We start from the raw sequence: 16,017 nt of genomic DNA, 5'->3' as shown, positions 1-16,017 counted from the left end.
AGATGGATGCTGCATGCCAGTTTCCTTCACTGCCTGGAGCCCTTTCCTTCCCCTCCCCATCTCTCTTCACCCATCTCTAAGCAAGGAAAGTGACTGGGAAGCTTACCAGCTTTCACATCCTGCACCCTCTTGGCTCATAGATCCATTCCTGGCCTTTCTTCTGTGACCCTTTGTGTTAGAAGGAGGGCAACATTTCAGGCTGCTCATGGGCAGGTGGCCCTCTCAGCTGGCTTTTGGCTCCAGTCAGTTGGCCAAAGGGTGGCCTGGATAAGCAGTAGGAGAGCCAGAGGAAGCGCAGCTGGGTTGATGTCCCCTCTATGGCTCCCAGCCCTGCTTGTGGCCACAAGGTCTCTGTGGCTCAGGTCCCCAATCTAGGAGGTATGCTGCTGCTGTACAGCCCTGAGTCTGTGTAACATTTCCTCATCCCTCCACTGTCTGGTTCAGGAGGCCAATCTTTGGATGCCTTGGTTGGTCTACTTGACTTCTCAAATCTTCCATTACTCATCCAAGAGCTCCCCTGGATTAAATGTCTTCTGGTGGTTTTTTCTGGCTTTTTGCTTTGTTTTTCTTGAATGACACACAACGGTATCTTTAAACAATAGAAAGCCACCCTAAAAAGCAGCAGGCATTGGCAGTGGTGAATCCTTCAGGTCTCTGGCTTAAAGGAGGTTTTATAATTCAACAGCAACCACTGTGTTTGAATAGACGTCAAATGTGTTTACAGTCCCAAAAGGGGTAATTTTGAAAGAATAATCAGTCTCTTTAGAAGTTTTGGTAAGGAATTAAGATGCATTATGATCTACAAATTTTCTAAAAGGTTCATCAATATTTCATTTTCTTAATAAAAAAAAAAGACGTCAGGATTAACATTACAAAGAAAACCGGCTTTTATACCAAAGGAGGAAAATGTTTCTCTAGGCAAGGGCTGTTTTAGCTGCTCTCCCCATTAGCATAATACAGAGGAAAGGAGTTTATTTATACTAACAACACATCTCTTTTCCTGAATGTCTGTCCCTGGCTACTTTTACAGACTTTGCATCTTTTCCCAACAGGCAGATGCAGGGCAGAAAACTTTGTAGCAGCAGGATATGTTCCCTAATGTTTGGCTAATCTTGCAGGGTGATCTCAAGAGAAGGTAATGGAAGAATTTTAATAGTTTGCAGGGGTTATGTGAAATTCTCTTTTTATTACCTGGGTCAGCTAACCCTGTGCAAGATGTGTCGGCCCAAGAACTTCATGAACATGCCCCGATTGCGTTTCACTGCTCACTTTAGAGCCAATTTGTATCTGCTTCCCAAGTGCCAAGCTTTAATAGGTATGCTCTTAATAATTAATTCTTTGCGTAAAGTGCTTTGGGCCTGTTGTTGGCTGTTTTATTTATTTACTTATGTATTTGCTGATTCGTATTCAGCAAAGTATATATTTGGCAAATTGTAGTGCTTGGGAAGTCATGTTGGTCTTTTAGCCCACAAGAGAGCAGAAGAAACTGGGAATGTCAAGGAGGCTCTGCTTTGTTCCTTCACCCGACTAACCACACTCAGCCCCAGTCCAAATGCCCATCCACGCGGCCACCACTGACATGGTCTGCCACACTGGTGCCTTTGTTCGTGGGGCTGCCTTTCCATTTTGCTTGAGAATTCATCTCTCTTCTGTATCTCCAGCTTCCTATCTTCTGCTTGTCTTGGAAGACTGGATTCAGCCTCCACGCCCTCTAAGAGGCACTTCCAGACTCCTCTCTCTAGTCGCCTCTCCTCTCAGTGCTCCCCAGCTTCCTCCCTCCCCTCACTCTCTTCCTCACCAGATAACAAGTTGGTGCCTTCATGAGTCTACCTGTCACAGACAGGCTGACCTCCTCCAACGCCACCCCACTCTGTCTCACAGATGGGCGTGTGTAGCTGAAAGAGCTCTTCAGTACGTGGGTTGGGAATCTGGTTGAACTGAGCAGCCCTGACTGTGGGGTTGAGCAGAGGGGGGTGATGGTAGATGGGGTCGAGAGCTTGCCCCCCAGCAAAAAGGCATTAGGCAACTATCCCTCTAGCCCGGGGCTCCAGGTCCATTCCAGGACACACAGATGCACATCCATCTCATTTATGCCAGGTCGCCGGTGTGCAGAGCCAGCTTGCATTTTTCCTTTCCCTTTTGGCATTCTTCCTGTAAGAATTACACAATCTCCTGCCCCCCTCTTACCTCCTCCTCCTCCTGCTGCTGCACTGTCCTGTCCCTGCAGCTCCCAAAGGCTATGAATAAAGAATAAAGACATCTGGTGCTTCAGGATCCTGTTACTAATTCAATACGCGCATACCTTTTCCGTGAGTCCTGTGGAGTCACATTTTCGTGAAAATGGCAAAGCCAATCAGCCCTTCCCTCTGGCCTCTACTAAAAAAGCCAGATTCCAGAAACTTGGAAGGATTTTTTTAGGAGCTCAGTCTGACTGGCCCCATCCCTCATGAGAATGCAGTGGGGAGCCCACAGCTACACCCGGGCTGGAGAGCGCTCCGCTTGTTTCCTGTGCGGGACTGTCAACCAGCTCCTGTCCCCTAGGCAGATCACTGTGCTCTTTTCTGAAGTCAGGTCAGTATGATTTACCTCAAAGTGAGCCAAAATAGCAGTATTACGGTTCAGAGTAACAATCGTAACTGATACTGTTTATTCCAAGTTTACCTTGGTGACACGGAGGAATACAGACCTCGCTGTGCCTCCTGGCCTGAGAGCCATGGTTGAAGGAGAGTCCCACCTGAGCAGCAGGGCTGCAGACACAGTGCTGTTGGTGAGAGCACTGGCTTCGATCAGCGATTAATGTGTGGCTGCGAGCGAAACAACAAAAGCAAAGCAAAACCAAAACACCTGTTGCCATTGAGGCGACTTTAACTCGCAGCCACCTAGGTACACTAGAAAGCACAACTGGTGGCCTATCGGGCTTTCTGGGCAGGAGTCTTTATGCTTTCAGAGCCCCCAGCCTTCTGTCCGTGGGTGCAGGCCAACTACCACCGGTTAGGTTAGTGCTGTCAGTGGGTGCCATTGAGCCGGTCTGACCCATGGCAACACTACCCATGACAGGTCAAAACACTGCCCCACTTCTGTGCCAGCCTCACTATTGTTCCCGTGCCTGCGTCCCGTCACAGCCCTGATCGATCCATCTCCATGAGGGCCTTCCTCTTTGTCACTGCTCCTCCACTTCCCCACCTCTGACGTCTTTTTCCAGGAGCTGATCTCCCCCGACAACGTGCCTGATGTGTGTCAAAGGAAGGCTTGCTGTCTCTGCCTCTAAGGAGCACTGTGGCCGTGCTTCTTCTAAGAGCTGTTTGTCCTTTCCGCAGTCCGTGGTGCTTCCCGTAGACTTCTCCAGCATGGCAGTTGGAAGGCCTGAATTCTTCTTCAGTCTTCTTTATTCAGTGTTCTACTTCCGCTGGTGTGTCAGTCTGGATGGACCAGAGAGACAAATCCAGAGACACGCCTATGTGTGCAAGCGAGCACTTTATATCAAAGAGCAATTGTACATTTAGAAAACATCCTGGACCTGTCCTGATCAAGTCCATCAGTCCAGTGTTACCCCATATGTCGATACTAGTCCATAAATTCTTCTTTAGACTCATGCAGCCACACAATGACAGCGAATGCAGGAAGATCACAGGCCAGTGGGTGGAAAGTCCTGTGGATCCAGTGGTGGTGGAAGCATTTCAGCACTGGAGTGGGTCTTCATATGGCTCCTCCAGCTCCAGGGCTCTAGCATAGTTCCATGTATCTCATCAGCAAGAAGAAGCAGAGTGTAGATGTGTGTCTGTCCTCCAGTGAGCTATTTATCTCTGTGATGCCTCCAAATGAGGCCATCAAGCTGCAATCTGATCGACAAGCTAGACTCCACCCCTTCACACGTTGACAGGAGATGATGTAACTTCCACAACATGTACAGGAAGCAATGGGAAATATCGCGGCTTGGGCTAAGTGCGCATTAGTCCTCAAAATAGCATCCTTGCTCTCGACACTCTGAAGAGGCCTTATGCAGCAGATTTACCTAATGCAATGTGTCCTCTGATCTCTTGACCACTACTTCCAAGAACACTGATTGTGGGACCCGGCAAGACAAAATCCTTGATAACTTCAGTCTTTTCTCTGTTTGCAGTGATGCTGCATATTGGTCCACTTACGAGGGTTTTGTATTCTTTACATTGAGTTGTAATCCACACTGAAGGCTGCCATCCTCGATCTTCATCAGCAAGTGCCTAATGTCCTCCTGATTTTCAGAAAGCAAGATTGTGTCATCTGCATATCGCAAATAGTTAATAACTCTTCCTCCAATCCTGATGCCACATTCTTCTTCATATAACGCCGCTTCCCTGATGGTTCCTCAGCATACAGATTGAACAATACTGGTGAGAGGGTACTATCCTGCTGCACATCGTTCCTGACTTTAAACCATGCAGCATTCCCGTGTTCTGTTTCCCAACGTGCCATTTGATCCATGTACAAATTCCGCACGAGCACAATGAAGTGTTCAGGAATTCCCATTCTTCTCAAGGTTACGCATAGTTTATTATGGTCCACACAGCCAAATCTCTTTGCCTTGTCGATAAAACACAAATCAGCATCATTCTGATAATCCTTGCTTTCAGCCAAGATCCCTCTGACGTGGAGTACAAACCATGTGTGCCATGCACAGACCTGGTGTCACTCACCACAGCTTTCGTTAACGCCCCTAACAAGCCACCTTCTCCCAAAGGCATTCCCTGGGCTGCTTTCCTCGGCATACCCAACATGCACCTCATGTTCTCTGATAACCATTGGCACATCCTCAACCCCTACTGTGCTCTTCAACTGGGAATTACAGAACCCTCTTGTGGTAGGCTCCAATTCAATGGGCCTACAGTGAAGCCCAGACACCCCAGAGGGATGCAGAAAGAAAACACTCTCAGATGTTCCCTGAACCATTGGAGGTTCACCTACCAGCATCTGGTAGGGTGAGGTCCAGTCATTGATGTTTATTTGAAAGCTCCCAAGATAATTCTAAAGGGCAACCAGGATGGAAATTGGTACATGAGACCCCACACCCCTTAGAGTAGGGGGTCTTAACCTTCCTAATGCTGAAATTCTTTAACACAGTTCCTCATGTTGTGGTGACCCCCAACCATAAAATTATTTTCATTACTACTTCATAACTCATTTTTCTACTGTTATGAATCATAATGTAAATATCTGCTATGCAGGATGTGTTTTCATTGTTATAAATTGAACATAATTAAACATAGTCAAAGCATAGTGATTCATCACAAAACAATATGTAATTATTTATTGTGAAATATTTATGAGTTTTCTGATGGTCTTAGGCTGCCCCTGTGAAAGGGTCATTAGCCCCCCCAAGGGGTCGCGATGCACAGGTTGAGGACCGCTGCCTTACAGCATGGCGCCTCATATCCACAGAAAGCTATGAGATGGGTGCTTTAAGAATAGGTTGGGAGTCAGTGAATTTAATTTCAGGTGTTGAGTAAATACACAACTTCAATGTCAACAACCCAGACTGTTCAGTCCAGATCACATAAAAGGGACTCTGAAAAAATTCATGGAAAAATTCCCTAACTTTTTTATTCCGTTATCCCACAAACTTTCTAAAGCATATATATATATATATATATATATATATATATATATATATATATATATATATATATATATATATATATATATATATAGAGAGAGAGAGAGAGAGAGAGAGAGAGAGAGAGATACCTCTAGCAGTTATGTCAACTTCTCTAGCTGAGTCCATAAAGTGTTTTCTGAAACCATTACAAAGTCTTTCTGATGCTGGTCGGATCCTCACCATCCTTGGCCCTGGGGCTTCTAGGGGCTTCCCTCACAACATGTGTAGAAATCCCCTGAGACCTACATCAAGATGCAAACTCACTACCTCCAAGTGCTGTCCAACCAGATGGACAATCCCCACAGTCCATTCTCATTCCATCCATAGCTGAGAACCCTCTGCAGTGGCCAGTGTTCATTTTAAAGAGGCTCGGCCACCAAAAGCGTCTGCCAACACTGACTCCGTGTTAAATGACTGCAGCTCTCCAGGGACCTGACATGGAAATCCAGCTGTTGGGGAAGCGCCTTTGTTTTGCATGCGAACAAGGAAGGGTAACTATACATCTTGGTGCAGGGGGGCACAACCTTCACCAACACTACACCTTGGTTGCCACCACCTTACAAGCATGGACCTGAATGAACCAGGGATTGTCTTTATGATTGACAGATGGGACAATGGTTAAGTATAAACCCCTCTCTTGATAGGCACCAAGATAAAATAAAAGCAAAAGGCAATGTCCTCCTTATTCATTCATACCTTCAGCTCTCAGGGAGTCTTTGTTCAGTAGTTTGAATGCTAAAACCATTGCCAAAACCTCGGGCAAAGTGGCAAGAAGATTATTGCCTCACAGAAAGAGAGGGAGAGAGCTGCCTTTGCGGTATCTCCTATACAGACCCACCTTTCCAGGGGCTTGAGATGGGAAGAGACCATCAAGGGTAGCAACCAACCAGGCCCGACGCTTGTTCACCCTATTCTAGTTGCTTTTTTAGAAATACTTTTATGGGTCAGTCAGGGTGCGAGGTAGTACCGATGAAGAACACAGCTTTCCCCCAGATCCTGGATGCTTCCTCCCCCCAACTACCATGATCCGAATTCTACCTTGCAGGGCTGGATAGGGCAGAGGTTGTACACTGGTACAATTGGGGGCTGGAGGCACAGGGAATCCAGGGTGGATGATACCTTCAGGACCAAGGGTGTGAGGGGCGATGCTGGGAGAGTGGAGGGTGAGTGGGTTGGAAAGGGGGAACTGATTACAAGGATCCACATGTGACCTCCTCCCTGGGAGATGGACGGCTGAGAAGGGGGAAAAGGGCAAGATATGACAAAATAACAATCTATAAATTACCAAGGGCACATGAGAGAGGGGGGAGAGGGGAGGGAGGGGAAAAAAAGAGGACCTGATGCAAAGGGCTTAAGTGGAGAGCAAATGCTTTGAGAATGAATGGGGTAAGGAATGTGCAGATATGCTTTATACAATTGATGTATGTATATGTATGCATTGTGATAAGAGCTGTATGAGCCCCTAATAAAATGTAAAAAAAAATACTTTTATTGGGGGCTCTTACCTCTCTTATCACAATCCATGCATTCATCCAGTGTACCAAGCACATCTGCACATATGCCACCATCATCATTTTCAAAGCATTCTCTTCCCACTTGAGCCCCTGATAACAGCTCCCCATTTTTACTCCCCAATCCACCCACCATCACAAACTCTTGATAAATTATAGATTATTTTTTCCATATCTTACATCGTCCTCCATCGCCCCTCACCTACTTTTCTGTTATTTGTCCCCCTGGGAGGGAGATCTAGGTTGATCTTTATGATCAATTTCCCCTTTCACCCCTCACCGACCCCTCATCCTCCTGGTATCTCTACTCTCCTTGTGGGCCCTGAGGGGTTTATCTATGGATTCCCTGCATTGCGGGCTCTTATCTGTAGCAGTGTGCATGCTCTGGTCTAATCTGATTTGTAAGGTAGAATTGAGGTTATCATGATAGTGGACGGAAGGAAGCACCAGAGAACTAGAGGAAAGTTGTGTACTTCATCGGTGCTCTACTGCACCCTGACTGGCTCATCTCTTCCCTGTGACCCCATGCCCCACTCCACCATTCATCTCAGGTATAGTTTTGTTCTGGATCTTAGATGCCCGATACCTGATCCCATCCACACCTCATGATCACACAGATTGATGTACTTCTTCCATGTGGACTTTGTTGCTTCTCAGCTACATGGCCACTTGTTTATCTTCAAGCCTTTAAGACCCCCAGATGCTATATCTTTTGATAGCCAGACACCATCAGCTTTCTTCACCACATTTGCATATATTCCCATATTCTAAAACAGGCCCTGCATGACCCTCTGCCCATGCTGTGACAACATGAAGACACTCAACCCCCACAATATGACTCTTGAGCTGTTCTAAAGGCTGTCTCTACTGTGCCTGTGTCCAGCCTGTTTTCTTTACTGGATTCACAACCCCTTTTTGGCATCAAAACTTGGCTCTAATTCTCAATCAACTTCTATGGATCAATAACATGATTTCAGATTAGCAGCCTGCACCACCACTGTCAGTAGATAGCACCCCCAGCTCCTACCCACAGCAGTGCTGCCTCCTCACCTCTCTCTCCACTCACCCACAGACATATCTGCCAGTTTCTGTTTGTGGCTTCATATGCTGAAACCATAGGTAAGAGGCTACACAAGCTCTGTTGGGGCCATAGGCCTTCTGGAATCTTCCTGAGCCCAAGCAGGATCCTGCCTGGCTATGAGATGTCTCTGAGCCCCAGTCAAGGTTATCATCTGTATGCCAGGTAACATCAAATCAGCACTCACTACTTAGCTCTGGTCATATTTCTACAGTAAATTGCAGCTAAGTATATATGAAATTAAGCCTTGTGCATGTAAGCTTCAGTTTATCTGCTAGAAAAGCTGATCATTATGAAACTCACAACAGGGATGTAAGCCACCATCTATGAATACGAAAGCAAGAACATTTATAGGATTTAGATTATAGACTTGACTCAGATTTCATTTTATGTAATTTGATTCCCTTCTGGCCTTTCTATCCTCCACCTCAAATTCTGAAACCATTTATCTGTAGCAAAGAAGGGTGAGAAAGAATGACTACACTGTCTGAAACTCTTTGATCAGTGAGTGGTTCTCAACCTTCCTCATGCCACGATCCTTCCATAGGGTTCCTCATGTTGTGGTGACCCCCAACCATAACATTATTTTTGTTGCTACTTCATAACTGTCATGTTGCTACTGTTATGAATTGGGTGACCCTTGTGAAAGATTGAGGACCACTACCTTAGATTCACCCAAAACAGAGACTATCCATAGCAATGAAGCATGCCCCATATTCTATATAAGGTCTCTGAGATGAGAATGAATTTGGGAAGTTTTTAAGTTCTTGAAAATAATTTGGTAGATAATACTTATAAGTATCCTAACATCCCAGAAAGAAGTGGAGGGGAACTTAAATTCTATTGCCATCTAGTCAATTCCAACTCACGATGACCCTACTCAGGGTTTCCAAGGCCATCCATCTTTACAAGAGCAGACAGCCTCAGCTCTCCCATGGAGTAGCTGGTGGATTTGTACCTCCGACCTTGTGATTAGCAGTTCAATACTAGGACTCTTTAGAGAACTTATTCTCCAAATCCAAAATTTACATTTTATAGATGGGGTTGCACAGCCTGAAGGGGAACGACTCATGCAAAAGTCTGAAGTCAATGTCACAAAAAGAAGCCATCCTTTATTCTCTATCGTCTGTTGGTTGATGGGCAGTTACAATATAACAACAGGACAGTCTAGGAAAGGGGTTGGGGAATGGACATTTGACAACACTGAGGGTAACTGCCAAACTCCATCAAGATAGCAAGCTCTTTAGTCTTAGACTGTTTTTTCCCATAACGTGGAGATAGTAATACTGCAAAAGTTTGTTCTGATGATAAGCTGATACCTTATACCTGAAGCCTTCAGTGCAGATTGAGGCATCTTTACAGGAAAGTTTAACAAAGACCACTGACCCTTTGGCCACTTCCATGCTCGCCATGTAGCATCTTCCCGTGTGGCAGGAAGCACCATCGTGTGGAGTGATGACCGTGGAGAGATTGAGCCCTGAGAGAATCGGGACAGACTGCCATCTCTGGAATGAACGTGTAGTTGAAAAGTCCCCTCCATATTCAATATTAGTGAGTGGCATGGGATGAATTTATTTGCCCCCAAACCAAAAAACCATTGGTGAGCACACATTCAGATCAGTCATAAAGAACCCATAATATATTCACCAAGAGAAGATACACAGCACACTGGGCCCAAGAGGATACCACTATTATGAGTACAATCAATCCGATTGGATGTTTAAAATGCTCCCATTTGCTTCAGCAACAGTTTCATATATTTTGCATATAGCCAGTAAGCTATTAAAGTGCTGGGCAGGTAGCCAAGGATTTGATGGCATTTCTTTTCTCACTCTGTCTTCAGACAACCTACCACATGAACTTACCCTAACAGTGGGATGAGCAATGGAAATGTTAGGAAAAGAGAGAGGGCGTTTTGTTTTGCTTTTATCATTGTTATCAAGAGGAACCCTTGGTTCTCCAGACTGGCCCCCACTGGCCCAGGAGTAAGTCATGAGCTGTGGCTCAGAGAGGGCCCTCCTCTTCCCAGTCATATGACATGGCACAAACCTCAATGTTCTCATATTTGCAGCGAGGAAAAGAAGATGCCCATTGCTGGGTGCTTGTGAATCTCCTGAGATGTCCCCACAGTCCTCCAACATATTAGGAGCTGGAGAGTGACCTTGTCATTCCAGTCTCAGTGTTGTTGTCCCCAGCACTTGCTCCCCGAGAATGTGCTCTCATTCACTATCTGTCCATGTTAAGTTCATCGCTCTTTCACGGGCATTTTAAGGCAACTATTGATCCAGTAAACCTTCTCGCTCAGGACAAACCCCTCACTTCAAATCCATACAGTTAAAATGACCTGCTTCCACGGCCGGGTAAAATAACTGACATTCATTGGTCAGGGGTCTGTCACCATCCAGGATGACGGTTAACTAGTGTGATAAAGCTACTCCCTGCGTTTTATGGAAGAGAAAGATTAGCATCCAAGATGGTGCCATGTACTTTTCCCAGCACCCAGAGTGACTTCCTTTGAGCTTGTGCCCATTGCTCCTGTCATCATGGACTAACATTGCACGTGGACTGCATTGCCAACTCCTTGAGGGCAGCACTGCCCTTTATGTGACTTGCACCTTGAACATGGCTTAACACTCGGTATGAAGCGATAGCTCATGTAGGATGAAGAATGATATTTAAGTTTTGCCTTTGCTGTTAACTTAAAGCATGAGTAATTCAAATGCCTCTACATTTCTTCAGTTGTGGATGAGCAAAGAAACGTAAAACAAAAAGAAAGAGTTTTCTTATCACTGCTATCAAGAGAAATCCTTGGTTCTACACTAGATAGCCCTTCACCTCCTGATGGGTAATCCGTGAGCCATGGATCAGGGGGGGCCCTCTTCCCAGACCTGTGATCCTAAGAGGCCTTTGGATCAAGCTCTCTTTAAGATTACAGAATGCTCTAAATTCTGTAATTAACTCTATGTGTGAGTCTGGGTTGTCCCAACTTAACCACTTTCTTCTGCACCTCTCCTGACCCTCAGCTGCGCATTTTCACCACCAAGTCTATTCAAATATTCATTCAGGAGCTCACTCCCTCCTCTCAGGCAACTTCTTAGCTGACACCATTACTTTCCCAAGTATGGTGTAGAGATCCTTGATGTGTGTTATAATAAGCATGCTATTTTCAATATAAAGAACATCTCCCTTGGGAAAGTATTCATTCAGTTGACGCAAAGGAGAAATACTGTCTAGATATATGAAACTGAGTCCAATAATAAAGTGGTTTTCTAGGCATAAGCTGGAGGCAGAGGGTCTTCAGCACACAGTGCACCATCATCCCAGCCCTGTGAGTTGAGTTCCCGATGAACAAACTGAGCAGCTAGAGTGGAGAGGGGAGGCTAGTGAGCACACAAAGACTCCGCTTGGACACAGTTCACATCTGTTTTCTTTAGCACCAAAGTTCTCCCAAGGTTCCAGATTCATGCTGGGATTTTTTTTCAGTGACATGAAATTTCAGCTGCTCAGAATGATATCAATAATTACATTCTGCTCAGAGGAGAATGATTGTGTTCCAAGCTGCAAGCAGGCCCTCTAGCAGCGGTCAGGATTTCTTTTCTCCCTTTGGGCCAGATAATTACGTAGATTCTTTTAGCATAAACATGAAAAGGAGAGGCTTCCACCACTCAGACCTGAGGAAATGTGTCTCAGTTACTCCCTAGTTCTGGGGTCTTGGGTGAAGTCTTCCAAGTCTCAGTTTCCTTACTTTCAAATTAGAAATAATTATGTGCCCACTTTCTAGAGGTTCAATGTTTATAAATAAGTGGAAAACTTATATGCAAAGCATCAAAGATGCTACACAAAATATATCCAAAATGAAAAATTAAAACTGTTAAGTGGGGTTGCTTAGAAAAAGTCTCTGTTTTTCTTCCTCTAAAAACCTCTTTACACTGTGACTCTGGACTTGGCCACGTGACTTTTTGTGGCTAATGGAATATCAGTAGAGATGACATCGAACGGCACGTGAGTTTAAGAAACATTTGTAGGGCGGGGCCTGGTCCTTCCCATTTCCTGTACTGTCATAAGGAAAACACACTCAGGCTGGCTTCCAGTCTCAGAACGAAGGTGGATCAGAGCCCAGCCAGGGGAAGCTGAGCCCCGGTGACTCTCCAAAGTCCATGTGAATCCAGCAGAAGTCAAATAGCCCTCAATGGATAGACAGATCCCTAAGAACAAATGATCATGCCTGTCAGTGAGTAATTGTTAGAAATGCTTGCTGAGCAGCCATGGGTGGCAAGCGCTAGCTTCTCCACTCACCACACATCTGCCAGCCCAGTGCCAGCCCTGTGCATGCCCTGCTATTTCCAGGTTTCATCTGAGTCACCTTTTCCTGAATCTCTACTTTTTAAAAAACACTATGAAGATCAACGGTGGCATTGACATCTCGGTATGTCGGGAGGCCTTGAACTTTGCTGCGATGTATCCAGTAGAACACGAGAGACCACCCTCCCATGCAGGACTGAACTAGAAAGATGATAAGCAACAGCCTAGCTTGTTTCTCTGACCCTTTCCAGACAAAATGCAGTGACCACTTCTCCTTCGATGACCATCATGCAGGGGGTTTGCAATGAAGACAAAATAGACACTCACAGCTGGGGACAGCTAATCCTCCCACTCTTGAGTAGCAGGATGAGAAGTAGTCAGCGCTGCTTCTGGCAGTCATATGCTATGCCATCATCCAACGGTGCCACCGCTATGTGAAGTTTGCCAGGTTCACCAAACTCCTCTGCCATCCACCAGAGGAGGATCTAAGGGGGAAGTAAAATTACACACTAGAGAAAAAATATGCACAGAAACTGGGCATTCAGGAGTTGTGTCTCGATTACTTACAGAGCAGGGGTTGTCATCATCACGTCCTGAAAATCTGCAGTGACTTGCAATGATTTTATTTGATACAGCATTTTTTTCTGCTGCCATGAATCATATCAGAAACAGTGAGCTCAAAAGGTGCATATCCAACAAAATACAACACGTCCCCGTTCTCTTTCTCAAGAAAGGTAATCATGACCTAGCAAAGATGCTAGTGAACACAGATGGAGGCTGTGGTGGTGGTACCATGAGCCACAGCAAGACTGAAAGAGCAAATGTACAGAAGAAGCATCCACATTCATTGAAAAAATAACTTCAAAAGACACTGTATGAAAACTATAATTTAATACATGAAACTGCAGAAGGCACATGGACCATGACTTTGCATTTAGATCAAAATACTGTTTAACTGAATTTCTTATTTTAAGTCTGTGTGTGTGCACATACTTAATGAAATGTGTAGCATGTTAGAAGAAATTGATAAGGAGCCAATGGTCCCCACTGCTTTATGTAAAAGAAACTCTAATAGGAACTTGGATGCATTTCCATAGTAGATTGTTTTCCCCAATCAGTAGAGCCAAAGTAAATGGATTTTAAAGTTATTGCAAATTCAGTTTAAAATTCAACATAAAAGATAGGTTTTGTTTGTTTGTGTTTTCAAAATGTAAACATGCAATTAAGAAACCTATGTAAAAGCTGTGCTTGGAATTGGTCGTGAGGGAGCATAAAGTAAAAATGGTATTTAGAGAAGAAGACCTCGTAGTGACATTGGGCAAATACTGGACTGCAAACTATAGGTTAGGTGGTTCAAACTCACAAGCCCTTTTGTAGGAGAAATATGAGGCTATCTGCTCCCGTAAAGATTCACAACTTCTGAAACCTTATAGAGGGTGGTTAACCCTTGAAAAGGAAGGAAGGAAGGAAGGAAGGAAGGAAGGAAGGAAGGAAGGAAGGAAGGAAGGAAAGAAAGAAAGAAAGAAGGAAGGAAGGAAGAAGGAAGGAAGGGTTTAACTCTAATCAAAGGCTGTGGGTTTGGTTATCAGTTTTCTGCCAGTGAAATTAAAAGTTGTAGTTGTCAAAATACATACACATACACATATAATGCAGGCATTTATATCTCAAGTGACTAAATTACAACAATTTTAACAAAGTTGTTGTTTTTTTAAAAATCCACTTTCTGTTGTTTCCTTTCTTCAATTAGATAAAAAGTTCTATACGTGTAGTACTATGTAAATCAACTGAAGTACCATATACTGAAGTTAAACATTTTCAAAACAGGCTCCTGAATTTCAGGCATTTCTTTGTTCAAAATTATCAGGAAATCTTTAATCAAAGGATTCCATGAATGGAACGTCCCCCTACAGAAACACGACACAAAACGCTGCAGCTTTCGAAGCCTTTAGTGATTGAAGACCTCCAGCTACATCCCTACAGAAGCAAAAGGAGAACTGGATGAATTCAGTGATGAAAGTGTCGAGAACATATGCATTTAAACCCTAAAATTCCATGAGCATGTTTGATAAAGCGTTCTAAAGACTTGGAAATATCGGAAGTGTTTGGCTAACAAAGTATTACAAGAAAGGGGCTCTGACAAGGAGCCTACATGGCAGAAGTAACTTGTGAACTGCTGCCACCGTGAAGGGTGACCCTTAGGAACCAGCGGGAAGACAGTTCTGGAGAACTGCCTCTCGAAAGATTAAACCAAAAAATCCTAAACCTGCTGCTATGGGGTCAAAGCCAATCAATACTCACTTTATAGTGGATGCTGAGCCTATAAAACAGCATCATGCTTCCTTCTTGGGGTTAGTGGGTTTAGATTTGGGGACCTCAGGTCAGCAGTTTGAGAGTTGACCAGTGGCTCCACCAGGGTTCCTCTGTCAAGATCATAGTCAGGAAAATCGTATGGAACACTCCTATTCGGTAACACTTGGGGCCTCCCTAAGGGGGCAGACACAATGGCAGCTAGGACCGCAACACATGCCTTCCAGGAAGAGCTAGCCATTTCAGCTAGTGTGCTAGGAAACCAGTATCAGGAGGTGACACATCTGCTCTACGTAGAGGATAGGTATCATTTTTCATGAGCGTATACTATTCTGATTTTTGAAATAGATTTTAGCCTCAAAATTTATTTTGGATACCATTATCTTGTAGATTCATCAATATAATAAAATTAACTTGTCAATACATATACATTTATCCCAAATTATAGAAGTTCAATTCTTATTTGTGCCTGCTTTCCATCTCTGAGTGTGTGTCGCCATCCAGCATTAAGAGAACTCTCCTAGGGCAATATTGCAGATTTTCACCCTAACCAATGAGAGTCGTTTAAGAAAGGTTCCAAAAGCTTTCGCTGGCAGGACGAGGGGTTATGAGAGCGCCCCCACTGTCCAGCTGTCCTGGGACAGTAACCACAAGACAGGAGCGATGCTGAACTGTTTGGGAAAAGAAAGTGATGCTGCTGATATCTACTAATGTCTGCTCCAAAACAAACAAACAAACTTTGTTGATCGCTTTCTGTGATCTCCACCACACCTCCCTGATTGCTTAAGGTCTACAACTCTTTAAAGTCCAGTGCTTGGGTCAGAAAAAGTTTGAGTAAATATTTGTGGCAATAATTTTTAATATGACAAATCTTTAGTGTCCAGATTACGTGCTAGGACTTCCCTTCTGTTGGAGACCTTAGAAATCACTATTTTCATCTATGTAAAATAACCTCTATGAGTCGGAATCACTGTGGTGCTTGCTAGAGCTGTGTATCTTTTGATACATGTGGGTCTGAAGCAAACTGAAACATTTTAAAGGATATTAATCAGATTATAGTGATTTCATTTGCTGGAAAAATATTTATGGCTCACAAATAACTTTTTAAAAAGAATTTTCATTTTATTTTATTTATTCCCCCACCCCAACAGTTTTATTGGCACATAATTTACATACATGTCATACAA

This window comes from Tenrec ecaudatus, chromosome 8, assembly GCF_050624435.1.
Source record: "Tenrec ecaudatus isolate mTenEca1 chromosome 8, mTenEca1.hap1, whole genome shotgun sequence".
NCBI lineage: Eukaryota > Metazoa > Chordata > Mammalia > Afrosoricida > Tenrecidae > Tenrec > Tenrec ecaudatus.
Note: the sequence above shows the minus strand (reverse complement) of the source record.